Source organism: Leguminivora glycinivorella, chromosome 15 (genome assembly GCF_023078275.1).
Source record: "Leguminivora glycinivorella isolate SPB_JAAS2020 chromosome 15, LegGlyc_1.1, whole genome shotgun sequence".
In the NCBI taxonomy this organism is placed as follows: Eukaryota; Metazoa; Arthropoda; class Insecta; order Lepidoptera; family Tortricidae; genus Leguminivora; species Leguminivora glycinivorella.
Genome location: NC_062985.1, coordinates 9,493,835 through 9,508,450, shown reverse-complemented (window position 1 = coordinate 9,508,450; position 14,616 = coordinate 9,493,835). Strand labels below are relative to the sequence as shown.

Genomic DNA, 14,616 nt, shown 5'->3' with positions numbered 1-14,616 from the left:
TGCATACCAAGTTTCATGCTTTCTGACATCATACTAATTTAGGCCACTGAAAACGCGTGCCCTATATAATAATGCCTAAAATGTAATACTTACATGGAAAAAATCGAGTAGTTGTAATTTGTCCCCCAGTCACAATTGCTCCGCTGTCCTTTTCTCGTTTTAGTTATTAAAGTTTTATCATTTTTGGTTCTTTAAACTGATTTTCATATTCGCTTGAACCAAGGACGCGAACGATCATCAAGCATCACTATACGTCGAGAACGGATCGGACCCGCGGGTTTTTAAAGTCCGTCGATCCGGACACACGGACTACACGGGTACCCGGACCTTAATTACACGGTCCCTAATTACCCGTTCCAAACGGGCCAGAAATCCGGATTCGTGTAACACGGGAACGGATACCCGGCAACGGGTACACGAAACACGGACGCGACCGGGAGCCCTAGTATGTATATGTGAATACCTACTATATGTACTTATACGAGTATATACACGAATGTTAAATGAAATCAAAACTCATTATTACAAGATTTTACTAATTATTACAATTACAATATTCTGCAAGGTTGAATTTTTTTATGATATTATTTTTAATTATACATATTAGCAGGCATTTGCACCCGGTTAAAATCTATCTAATATGTCTGTTGGCCATTTAATTATAGCAGGTTCCACTGGAATGTATAATTATTGTAACTTTATATTATTATCAAAGCAACTAAGAAGTGTTAGCCATAAATTAATTACAGTATGACTAATATAAATAATCTGGATGCAAGTCTTGAAGGCCTAAAGTAAAGGGTCGGATGGCAGGCACGATTCAATTTATCTGTCAAAAGGCAGAGTGATTTTCTAATTGCTTCTACTGTTTAATTTTATATCGTGAGCGGCTTATGTGGAAGCTGGTCTTATTTGCTAATTCATATTTATTTGATGTAGAGCAGAATTTTAAATAAGTAATTGTAACTACAGTAAATTGTCTTACGGTCTTAGGGACCCTCCACACTCATGAGACGCATGTCTTGCGGCGCGCAACGGACGTCTCCGCCACGCCGCCTGAATGTAATTCAAAAAACGTCTCCTCAGTAGATACCTTTTGTATTTTGCGCGCCGCAAGACATGCATCTCATGAGTGTGGATGGTCCGTTATGGTTTCGTTAAGTTATTAATAGCAAGAGTTGTTTACAATATTTCAATTCTTCCCCTAGTTGCAAAATGTACTATTGTTAAGCTAATATGATTTAGATAGGTACATGGACATTTGAATTGTAGCTTTCACTGGGTTTCTAATAAGTCATTTAATGGTAATGACCTTCCAATATTCATGAGATATGACGTTGTTCAATTTTGTGACGATTAGGTACTAACCGGCAGTCATTAGGTACGGTGTAACATTAGATTACTTACACAAATTATGACATCATATGATTTTGAAACACAGTCAAATAAATGTACAAAATTATAAGTACGTACACATTTACACACTCGAGCCCCCCCTTAAACGAAATTGTCTACAGGTGTCACGACACACACCCATCTTCTATTTATACATATGAAGATTGATTTGCCGGTGGGGTCGAATGAGCAATAGCTTTTGACGAATACTGGCATGCACCAGATTTCATAACAGTATAATTTCAAATTGAACTTGGATCAACCTTTCCCAGGAGTAATAGCAGAAACAATTTCTTTAGGTGTCGTGGAAATTGATTCGTCGTTGAGAGGTGAATATGTACATAATACATCTTAGGGTGAGTTTACATTGCCTTGATTTATGATGTTATACGTTCGCCACCTACACCGCATGACTGCCGCAATTTTATTAAATATGAGGTTCATCTCGTTAGTCATTTGACCTGGTACCTTTAATATTATGAATCATCGTAGTAATGTCGTGACAGGTACCTAATTCAACTGCAGTTGACATAATGAATGTCAACTTAGATATGTACAAGCAACTACAGTATCGAGCAAAGTGGCATACTGTTCTGACTTTGTCGGAGGCTTTCTTTTTTTGGACATCGCGACAGTCCAGTAAATAATTAATAACTAAAGACCAATACTATACTCGTGTAAACATAGTCTTATTAAGAAACATACTGGAACTGACCTGATTTAAGTGTAAAAAACAGTGATACAACTCGAAACAGCCTTAGCTATGAGTGCCATGCTGCCATGAGACTTATTCATATTTTATCGTTGTGATATTGATATGACATTTCTAATCATTTGGGGTCCATCTACACGGCACGCGACCCCGCATGCGATTTTAAATAGCTACATTGCAGACTGTTAAGGTTACACACTATTCAACACACTAATGTCACTAATCAAAGACCGAAATCTAACGAATCTCGCATGCAATATCGCGAACCGTATACTTAATTGAATCAAATATCATGTTTTTTTTTGCGATGGCAGCGTGGCAGCGTGCACGTGCGTCTCTTGAGTCCTGAGCAAGAACCCCGCTATGGACGGGCGAGCCTTGCTCATGTGCATATCTGCTGCCATCAGATTTCCCTTAGTCGCCTCATAACGACACCCATGGGACAAAATCAAAATGGGGCGGTGCTATTTTTTTCTGATAGTGCTGGTATCACTCAGCACTAGTCAAATATCATGTTATGATCATATTTGTTACATCTGAATAAGGCCCATGAAGATTGATTCGCTGAGGTGATCGCATTAGGTCCGCCCGACTTGAGAAAATACTAGCGCGGAGTAGAAATGTGTACCTACTTGACCTTCAATCAAGCAATCATTGCCGGTGAAACACTGCCTTAACTCAGGTAAGGCCAGTTTTAATGTGTATGTACCGGTACCTAACTTGTTCTTCCCTACATTTGTTTTATCTATGTGATTTATGTGTCATCTGAAAGTAGTAGAATGCGGTTCAGTTTTGCACTAAATAGAAAGTGCCTAAGTTTGGGTTTTAACTATAAGCTCTTATTTTTAGTATTTCTATGTACTTTTGTAGTGTATATAGAATAAGTTCCTGCGTTTTGGAATGGTTATTGATTGCCAAAGATTATTTAACGTCATAACTCATAACGATATCAATTCGCGATTTATTTGAAATAAAAATCAATAAATATATTCCATAAATGAATAGGCTCACAACAAGCTGCTTTAAAGCGCTTTTGAAGAACAATAAGCCTTTAAGAGACCTAAAATCCAAAAAATCATTTAAGATTCGATTTAAAAATATTCTCCTCAAGAAGCAAACAAATGGGATTCCATTCGGGTACTTGGTTGCAGATTTCAGAATATAATCTGGTGGGAACAGTAGTCAAACTAGGCTTACATACTTGCGATTTTAACATTAACACTATCCAGAAAACATCACACGATATGCACATAAGATAACATTCACACTATACACTTTACACTTGTTTCCATTTTAATGTTATAGAAATCGTTATTATATAAGTAATTATTTATCTATTGTGATTGTGACCTGGGTTCCGGCAGAAAATCAGTGCTTCGGTCGAAAGAGCGAAGCGTATCACTGAGCCGCGACCCTTTTGTCCTGCTGCAACGCAAACAGTTTGTATTTTCTTTTTCTTTTCTCTTTTATGTTATTGTTTTTTTTTTACTGTCTCAATTGTATTTTACTGTTCTGTCTCTTTTTTATGTTGCGCCTAATTTGTGTGTTTTAAATTGTGTATTGTATTGGTGTGTTTGCAGTCTGCCAAATAAATGACTTATCTATCTATCTATCTATCTATCAATAAATTGATTTCATGGGATTATAAATTTAAATCAAGCCGAGACAGGTCTTAGACACAGCTTAATACAATATGTTTCCTATCGTCGGGGTTTAAGCCATAACTGACTTTTACGAGGTTTTTGTCAATGACACTACAATATCTCCTATTGTTATACATAAACGGCATCTTCACAAGGATTTGTGATCAAACCAAACACCCGTATAATGTGTGGATCCCAATAAAAGGGTTCTCGGCTAATTATCACGTTTCACACTGCGCCGGTGAGAGATAATTACCAAGGTTCTCATAGAAATATCACTTCCCGTTTTGGATGGAGTAAAGGGTGAAAATTGCTACAATTGTTCACGTACATTGTAGTTTTGTGTTCAGCTGTCAGACACTTTTCAATACAAAGTGGAAGTAAGATACTACCAAGAGTAACACACTTTTCGGACATAAAGTGGTAGTAGTTGTTGTATCGTATCAGTGTTGTTGATTACGTGATTAAAAGTGTTGTTACAAATAATGTTGTTGTCTGTCAGTATAACATACATTTCAACTTGTATGCTGTACAGATTAACTTTTGTTTTCGATTCATCTAGATCCCGATTTCAAGTGTTGCAACAACACCTGCGAGCCATAGCCGTCGCATTAGGACTAAAATATGTTATGAAAATCAAAATGTTATGTTAAGTCGGATTGACAAACCTGATATGGGGTTAGATACTAATTTTTGATACAAAAGAATTCCAGCACATTTATGCACGTCGGGAAAAAGCCCACCAAGCGAATTTGCTCGGGTTATTTCTCTTTTATATAAACACTTTTCGTAGTTTCACTCGACATTTGTATCAAGCGCGTTGATGTCTATAGCAATTGGATTAATTACGAATCACCCCCGGTGTTTGATTCATAGATAAATAGATAGAATACTCTTTATTGGCACACCTCAGCAAGAGATACAGAAAAAAGATACAGCGGAGACAAAACAAATGATTATAAATAGAGGCAGACAACAGGCGGTCTTATCGCTAAAGAGCGATCTCTACCAGACAACCTTTGGGTAGCGGAAATAAAAAAACATAATCAGAAAGAGATTCATCTGTAATCCGTCACATTTGGATGACACTATACATTTCGTTTAAGTCCTTCAACTTCCATCACTGACCTATATCATCGTTAATGACTCAGTTTACTGCCTCCGCCAGAGGCGCCGCCTCCATAAAATCGCCCGTAAACTTGTAATTGCTCACACGTTTGTTAATGACTTGCTCCTTTTGGGTGATTTGTGATCATAATGTTCCGTTTTATGGGAACTTACCGCCGGACATTTGAGGGAAAGCGGAAGGTCAGGGAAATTCATTAGGGTGGGTAAACTCATATAGATTTTGAATGCCAAACTAAACAGTATTCAATTTTCACCTTCAATTAAATATGTTAATGGATACTTATGTACTCGCTAAATATGCACGACTGATGCCGTATTTTGTCAAATTTCCATATAAAACCTTATTATCATAGGTATTTAGTAAATTCAACTACTTTAAACTCACTACTTTAAAAAAAAACTTATATCTTCGTCTGTCAATGAAAAGAAAATTGTAGTAAGTATGTATGGAATGCATATAGACTTACTGTGTTTTAACTTTGAGGAACAGTGTGAGATACGAGATTTTTTAAAAGTAGTGACGAAATATAAATCTCTTATTATCAGTTGCGTTAAGAAATTTATACTATAAAGAGTTTGAGGCTTAGTGACAGACATAAGTAGAATGGTACACAAATCAGTCAACCTGCCACGGCACCTATTATATTTATATTTATCTACACGAGTACATTATTATTCACAGATTTTTTTTTCAATTCTGTAAACTTATTGTCACGTCACGTAACTGTTGAAATTCTAAACATTAAAAAACTATAGCTGTATAAAACGATCCGCTATTTTAACACATGTTTACATTTCAACCTCCACACAAATTACCCGCTATAATCAAATCAGGACATAAAATTAGCCGCAATCATGTTTTAATTATAATCCCGATATTAAGTAATTAGTTAATTTATTACTGAACAAAATAGCGTTTTAATGGCTGCTGTAAAATCGAGAGCTTTTATTATACCCACGTGGTCCTAACGGTTCATTTTACTGCATTTTAATTTGGTTTTAAATAGTTTTAATACGACCTCATGGTAGAATAAGGAAAACAACTTACTTTTAGGGTTGGTTGCACTGCACCAAAGTGTCTGTTACATATAGAATTTATCGTTCGTTTTTTAGGGTTCCGTAGTCAACTAGGAACCCTTATAGTTTCGCCATGTCTGTCTGTCCGTCCGTCCGTCCGTCCGTCCGTCCGTCCGCGGATAATCTCAGTAACCGTTAGCACTAGAAAGCTGAAATTTGGTACCAATATGTATATTAATCACGCCGACAAAGTGCAAAAATAAAAAATGGAAAAATATGTTTTATTAGGGTACCCGCCCTACATGTAAAGTGGGGCATGAAATTTTTTTTCATTCCAACCCTAACGTGTGATATATTGTTAGATAGGTATTCAAAAATGAATACGGGTTTGCTAAGATCGTTTTTTGATAATATTTATATTTTCGGAAATAATCGCTCATAAAGGAAAAAAAAAGTGCGTCCCCCCCTCTAACTTTTGAACCATATGTTTAATAATTTTTAAGAAAAAAAAAACCGTCGCCTTTCGGGTTCTGGTGAAAGCTACTTGCGAATGTTGGATTATGTAGAAATGTGTAAGTATTTGTTAAAACTGCTTTTAATGCTTTAATTATTAGATAGAAACACAAATGAATATACGTATAACGTTAAGGTTTGAGGAGTTTCCTCAATTCCTCATGAATCCGATTATATTATAAGAAATCGAAGCTTGACAAACTTTGACTTCAAAACATATGCTTAACAAACATAACTAAATAAATGTCACTGTTCTGAACTTAAATGCATGCTTTTCTTACAAAAATACCAAAGTCACTATGAGTGTGCCGTTCAGGTTTGAGGAGTTTGGTTCTGGCCATCATCAGCAGTTCCACTGCACCAAATGTCACTGTTCTGGACGAAAGTGCATGCTGTTCTTATAAAAATACCAAAGTCACTATAAGTATGCCGTTCAGATTTGAGGAGTTCGGTTCTGACCATCATCAGAAATTCCACTGCACCAAATGTCACTGTTCTGGATGAAAGTGCATGCTGTTCTTATAAAAATGGCAAAGTCACTATAAGCGTGCCGTTCAGATTTGAGGAGTTTGGTTCTGGCCATCATCAGCAGTTCCACTGCACCAAATGTCACTGTTCTGAACGAAAGTGCATGATGTTCTTATAAAAATACCAAAGTCACTATAAGCGTGCCGTTCAGATTTGAGGAGTTCGGTTCTGACCATCATCAGAAATTCCACTGCACCAAATGTCACTGTTCTGGACGAAAGTGCATGCTGTTCTTATAAAAATGGCAAAGTCACTATAAGCGTGCCGTTCAGATTTGAGGAGTTTGGTTCTGGCCATCATCAGCAGTTCCACTGCACCAAATGTCACTGTTCTGGACGAAAGTGCATGCTGTTCTTATAAAAATACCAAAGTCACTATAAGCGTGCCGTTCAGATTTGAGGAGTTCGGTTCTGACCATCATCAGAAATTCCACTGCACCAAATGTCACTGTTCTGTACGAAAGTGCATGCTGTTCGTATAAAAATACCCAAGTCACTATAAGCGTGCCGTTCAGATTTGAAGAGTTCCGTTCTGGCCATCATCAGCAGTTCCACTGCACCAAATGTCACTGTTCCGTACCTAAATGCATGCTGTTCCTTTATTAACACAAAAATCACCATATGTATGCCTTTCAGATTTGAGGAGTTCCCTCGATTTCTCCAGGATCTCATCATCAGAACTGGGTTCTGAGAAAAATGGGACCAATCTGTATTCAATCAAAAAAAAAATTTTCAAAATCGGTCCAGGAACGACGGAGATATCGAGGAACAAACATAAAAAATAAAAATAAAAAAAAACATACAGACGACTTGATAACCGTCCTTCTTGAGATATGAGGCGACGGTTAATAAAAAATATGAGAAAAATCACAAAAGTAGAACTTTATAAAGACTTTCTAGGAAAATTGTTTTGAACTTGATAAGTTCAGTAGTTTTTGAGAAAAATACGGAAAACTACGGAACCCTACACTGAGCGTGGCCCGACACGCTCTTGGCCGGTTTTTTGTATGGGAAATTCCTTATACTTCTGTCGTGACGTTGATGTTCACTGTGGTTGGTGCAACTAGCCCTTAAACTTGCTAGAATTTGATATACTTAGGTATTATCGTATTCTTTATGTCTATAACAAAGAGGATCAAGTATTATAGAGAGTTACTGTCAAAGTGAAATATGTAATCACAGTGCATCTTAGACTGCCATCTCTCGTCACAAGCTTAAAACTTTTAAACTTCAGTTTTGACAATTTGGCCCATATTCTTAGCTTGATATGTGTTAAAATGTCAAATATTAATATTAGCGCCATCTAGCCGAGCGTCTCCCAAAGGTGTAACGCAATCTAGGCCACCGTATCTTTTTCTATATGGTTCAGAGGTACATTTTTCTCTTAGACTGTAGCTGTCTATACGGAGTTACATATGTCTTTGGTCTATAATAATAAAATTAATATACACCAGCTTCATTCACAACCTGCGTGTATGCCCAATACTCTAATATTAAACAAATGATAACTCCTAACAAAGTGCTCATTCTCATGTTGTACGGTCACGGACTTTAATTGTTGATCCACTTCTAGCTCATTTTATACTGGAAATCCCATAGTTAAGCATAGTTAAGCTATGACATTCCAGTATAAAATGAGCTAGAAGTGGATCAACGATTAAAGTCCGTGACTGTACCTACATATTCGTTAAATAAGGTACAGCGGGACAAATCTCGACTCCCCAGTCGTAAAAAATGTCCATTGCCCCCCGGCAATTGTAACTGATCCATTTTTTACATTATTACACTATGATGTTGAGTTATACATGTATCCACTGAACACGCCTACCATATATAACCGGTGGACACTCTATTTAATAATGCAAACGTTGTAAAATATGAAAAAAATGGACCAGTTACATTTGGCCTCCAGTCGAGATTTGCCCCGCTGTACTTACCAAATGTTTAATTAAATTTTTCGAACAAAAGACGGTCGTTTTTATCCGTGCTTGAAGAATGAAGACCTTATAGTACTCCAAAATAATTAAAATCTCAGCTATGCTGTGACTTAAAATAATTGAGGAAAATCGTAAAGTTTATACATTTAGGTGACAAAACTTAGCACTTTTTAAATCGTTAAATTAAAATATGATAAAAAGCGGCAATATTGTAATTTAGATACCAAAACCCGTAGCCAACAGTACAATCGTTTGATGCTTCGTGGCGACTGATACGCAACTGTCTCTGTCGCACCAATACGAAAGAGCGATAGATAGAGATAACTTCGATACGCAACGAAATGTCAACTATTGAACTCTTGGCGATGTTCCTTTTGAGTTTAATCGTAAAAACTAGCGTTTATTTAAATAAACTAGAATTTTAACTCTAATATTGAGCAATCGAGATAAGAGTTAATTCCCTCCACTAATACGTATACCATAAATTGTCGTTTAAATGTGGTCTGGTTTGAAGTTTTACAATGAGCTCTAATAGAAGTAATAGACAGGTAGTGTCGACTGTAGGCTTGGTACGTCCGTTCTACAGGGTGGCATTGACCTAAGAACTAAAATAAGGGCTGGATGTAGGTATACACGTAATTGAGCATTTCTTTTTTTTTGCCAATATTTTTTTTATTGTTTTAGGGAATTTTAGGTCAATTGTACTCAGAATCACGAGTACTTTCAATCTCACTGGGAGACAAAAAGTGTCCCAGAATATCCATACATTTTTGTTACTTTCCTCTTTTGTTACCCCATACAACATGTACGGAAAATGGTAACAAAATAAGAAAAAATCGTATGGGACAATTTTTTTAACTACTAGGATTGAAAAGGCTAGTAATTCTGAGTAGAAATAGCATATTTTTTTTCAAAAATATCACAGTTCATAAAAGTGGCAAAAAAAAAAGAAATGCTCAATTACAGGATTATCATAATTAGAATAACCGCCACTAATCTGACTTCATTGCTAAAACACGAAGCTTATAGGGATAGGGGTAAGGGCATTTATTTGTGTGATGAGCACAGATATTTGTTCCTGAGTCATGGATGTTTTCTATGTATATAAGTATGTATTTATCTATTTAAGTATGTATATCGTCGCTTAGCACCCATAGTACAAGCTTTGCTTAGTTTGGGGCTATGTTGATCTGTGTAAGGTGTCCCCCAATAAGTATTTAAGTATTTATAGGGATATAAACGTTAGGCCCACTTGCACCAACCACTTAACTCAGGGTCAGTGGGCTGTCAAATGGCAAATTCAATTTAAAATGGTGAGTTAACCCTCCATTTTCGTCGGTTCAAGTGGCCCTAAGGTTTGTAATTCGACGATTTTGTATAGGTAAAATCAGTAATTAACATTAGTTCTAGAAAGTATGTCATTTTTTACACACGTAGTTTAAAAATGAAAATTTTGATAAAAAAATTCGCTAGTGAAGATCATCATATCACGTTAGAAACAAAAAGGCCCGAAATTCACCAGCTGGAGTAGTCACACTCTGACGGCTCAATATCAAAGTCAAAAACTGCTAATTATAATAAGCTTTTTATTAAGCCGCTAAAAATACACCCAGTATAATGACGTTCATAATGGGCATTGCTTGTTAAAGGACAGCCTATAGTACTAATCGAAACAGATAAAACGATGTTGTGTTTGTGACTTGTGACCCACTTCAAGTCGGCATAAACTTTGTCGGATTGACACAAGTTTAATTTATTTTTACACTAGTAATCATAATAGATTAAGATCGAGTCCAGAAGAGGTAGCAATCATGGTTGTGTTTTTATTATTTGTCAAATCATGCGTCGTTTTCGCACTTTCCGAGTTGTGTGACAAGTAAGTATTTGCCTGTGTGGTGACGGGTTAAGAATTTCACCACCCCCTTTCTTCCCGTGGGTGTCGTAGAAGGCGACTATGGGATATGGGTTAAATTGTGGCGTAGGCGAGAAGCTGGCAACCTGTCACTGCAATGTCACAGTTTCGTTTTCTTTCAACCTTTTATTTGCCAAGAGTGGCACTGAAGCTTTAGTAGTTTCATGTGTTCTGCCTACCCCTTTATGGGATGTAAGTATTTATGTCCACCTTATCTTATCTTATCTTAAATCTGCGGGAGCCCTTACGGATACACTTCGACCCATCGGGATCTTTTGTGCAATTACCCCCTACCATCCTAAGATCTTTCAGCTATTCAGGAGCTTCTCGACCATCACCACGTATCAGATGATGATGCTCATGGGTAGCTCTCTGAAGTCCTTTGGCACCAGGTAACTTGGTCCAAAGTTCTTCATTCTTTGTCTGGCGAGGGCGTGACATTCACACATTATTAGATGTCTGACGGTCTCTTCCTATGTCCACATTAGACCTAACTACTTTTCAACTACGTCTTCGTAAAACTATACATATATCCGAATAGGTACCTACATCAGTCTTTTATTATACTGGTTTTACTAAAACAAGACTCATTCGTGTGAATTGATCTATCAGAATTGTTTAGTCACAAATCACAAGGTCTGCATTGTACTGGACTCAACGCGATTCCACTGGAGATACACATGCGGAACCACGTGGAATGTGTCTTACACCTTTTTGTACTTGTGTTTGTAAGCATTTTCTATTAAATAAGGGGGCTATAAAGTGCAATACATACAGTCAGCATGAATAATACCTTTTCAAATAAACCTTTAACCAGCAGAAATGAGGATAAATAAATAAATAAATAAATATTATAAGACATTCTTACACAGATTGACTGAGGCCCACGGTAAGCTCAAGAAGGCTTGTGTTGTGGGTACTCAGACAACGATATATATATAATATATAAATACTTATATACATAGAAAACATCCATGACTCAGGAACAAATATCTGTGCTCATCACACTAATAAATGCCCTTACCGGGATTCGAACCCGGGACCGCGGCGCAGCAGGCAGGGTCACTACCGACTGCGCCAGACCGGTCGTCAAATATAAAAAAAATACTACCTTGATACACTAGCGCTCTGCCAACTCAGTCACCAACACCTCGTCCATAGTCAAGGCAGTGATTTTCCCACTTCTAAGCTCAATAATTTTACAAACCAAAACTCCTGTCCTATAGCATTTCCTATATCGTAATTTGTTTGAAAGCGCTGGTAGCCTAGCGGAAAGTACGTGCGAGTACGTAAGTACCAATGAGTTTTTCGGAATTCATGTGCGAAATGTCATTTGATATTTGCCAGTCGCTTTTCGGTGAAGGAAAACATCGTGAGGAATCCGGACTAATTCCAATAAGGTCTAGTTTACCCGTCGGGTTGGAAGGTCAAATGGCAGTCGCTTTCGTAAAAGCTAGTGCCTACGCCAAATCTTGAAATTAGTTGTCAAAGCTCCCATGAGCCGTGGCAAATGCCGGGATAACGCAAGGAGGATGATGTTTGACATTAATCATTATGTAAAGTTAAAGTCAAGCAAGTAGGTAGTTTGCTTTTGAAAGATCACCTCCTAAATACCTCATTATATATTGTCTAGATCAGCCATAATCAAAGTGTGCTCCGCGGAACCCTAGGGTTCCGTAAAGCCTCTCTGGGGGCTCCGTGTGAATATTGGTAACAATGAGAAAAAATCGAAAATACACCTCTCCTATATAGTCGGATAGTTCAACACTTATTAAAATAAAAATTGCAACAAACTATTTTTTTTTTCATTTATTTAATTTAAGGGTTCCGTCAGATATTTTGGTTTCCAAAAGGGTTCCATGGGAAAATAAGTTTGAGAACCGCTGGTCTAGATCTTTAATATCTAACAGGGCTCATTATTTCAGTGTTACCGGTCTAGTGTTACAAGATAATTTCTCTTCTGTACACCTCAATGTCTTGAAGCTTACGTTGTACACCTGAGTTTAATCAGCCAAAGTAATAAATCACGTAAGCAGAGCGGATTTCCTGCAAAAAGGCAGACATCCATAAAATTGTCCCCGACAAGCGGATATCGCACTTTAAGATAACCGCGGTATTAAACCTATATAGTTTATTATAGGTATTATGTATAGAAGCTCTACGACTATTTGACTTTATAATTATTATGGTAGGATTAATTTTAAGTACCCAATCGCTTTAGATAACTCTACTTTCAGGAAGTTTTTAGTCATCTGTAACTATATAAGGTCCTAATTTATTAGTTGCAGATATTTTAGCACATGATACTTTACATTAAAATAATTAACTTTAAATATAAATTAAGAAATCTTTTCATGTAACTTTTTTGATTTCATTTTCCTAACAAAAAAATTAATTATAATTTCGTCTAAAAAAAATCATCATGTGCATTATCACATGTCACAATAACACTGTCTGTCATGTCAACAATTGTTTGTTGTAAATGTCGTAAAGGTTCGGCGGGAAAACTGCACATGTCATTGAAGTGGCCAGTTACAGTTAAGTGGTACGTAAAAGAGGTACTAGAATCTGTTCAATGAGTTTTCATTTAATAATCACATAAACAGGGTGTTTTTACGTAGCAAATTAGTTTTTCCGTTTTCTCCAAAAAAACATCGTAAAAGCTATAATGTTTCACGGTTTAATATACTCCAGAGACCGAGTACTATCAGCTGTAAAAATATCTGCATCTAATAAATTAGGACCTTATATAGTGTACGACGACAGTATGATCTAGATAATATTCGAATCGTAAATTATTGTAGATAAATCAATTAAAATCATCCTGTATAATTAGGAACATCTTATACTTTTAAACGAGCAATTCTTGTATATTTATTTATTTATATATACCGACGATCTCGGAAACCGCTCTCACGATTTCGCTGAAATTTGTTATGTGGGGGTTTTCGGGGGTGAAAAATCGATCTAGCGTAGCCTTAGATCCCGGAAAACGCGAATTTTCGAGTTTTCATGAGTTATCTTTCGCGTTAGTAAACATAAAATATGGTCGTTAATTTCGCCGCGCGCGCATCGATTCCGCTTAGCTCAGTCGTACGAGGTCGGTCTAATGTACGTAGATAGATCGTAGGTGTCAGGGTTTCGAATCCCGGCCAGAAATTAAGTTTTTGTTTTTTGTCTTTTTTTTTGTTTTTGTATTTATAAGAGTTTTTTTTTTATCTAAAGACGTGATATATTAAAATAGAACCGAGCGAATCTCGGTCGCCCAGATTGTCAATTTAAGTGTTAAAAGCTTTGTCGATGGGCATCAGAAACTCAGCGTCAAAATAGGTCAGTCAGTACTTATGAAGTTATATGTGAATATTTTGCCACTGACTTAAGAATTAGCATATGAACATATTTTAAGAACGCTTACAACAAATTCAGTATTTAATAGTATTTTAAATCAAAATAATAGAAATAATTACCGGTATGGGATTTAATGCCTAGTTTACCTTGAGTGTTATTCAGAAACAAAAAAATTAATACTGGTTTGGCGTTGTTATCAGCATCTTGAGGCACTGATATTTAGATATCGTTGGTATATTTTACATTTCTGAATTAGCCCCCTTAAAACAGTCGCAAATGAAGGCAGATACCATCTAAACGAGGCTACAAATATTGTTCGCTTTGAACAATCTCATAAACTTTAATATTGCATGTATTTCTAAATATACGAGTGTACTAAATAGTTCAATAGGTACAAAATGTGATAACAATATTATCTTTTAGCCCAAGGAAACATTTTCAGATGTAATGAGGGAAAATGAATAAGCGCACCGTTGTTCATAAA

The 14,616-nt window shown here is 36.5% G+C and overlaps 1 protein-coding gene across 2 annotated transcripts in view; it reads right to left on the bottom strand.

Moving 5' to 3' along the window:
* Positions 1-14,616, bottom strand: part of LOC125234004 — a 315,889-nt gene that overhangs the window by 120,655 nt on the left and 180,618 nt on the right. The gene's annotated exons all lie outside the window — the stretch shown is intronic.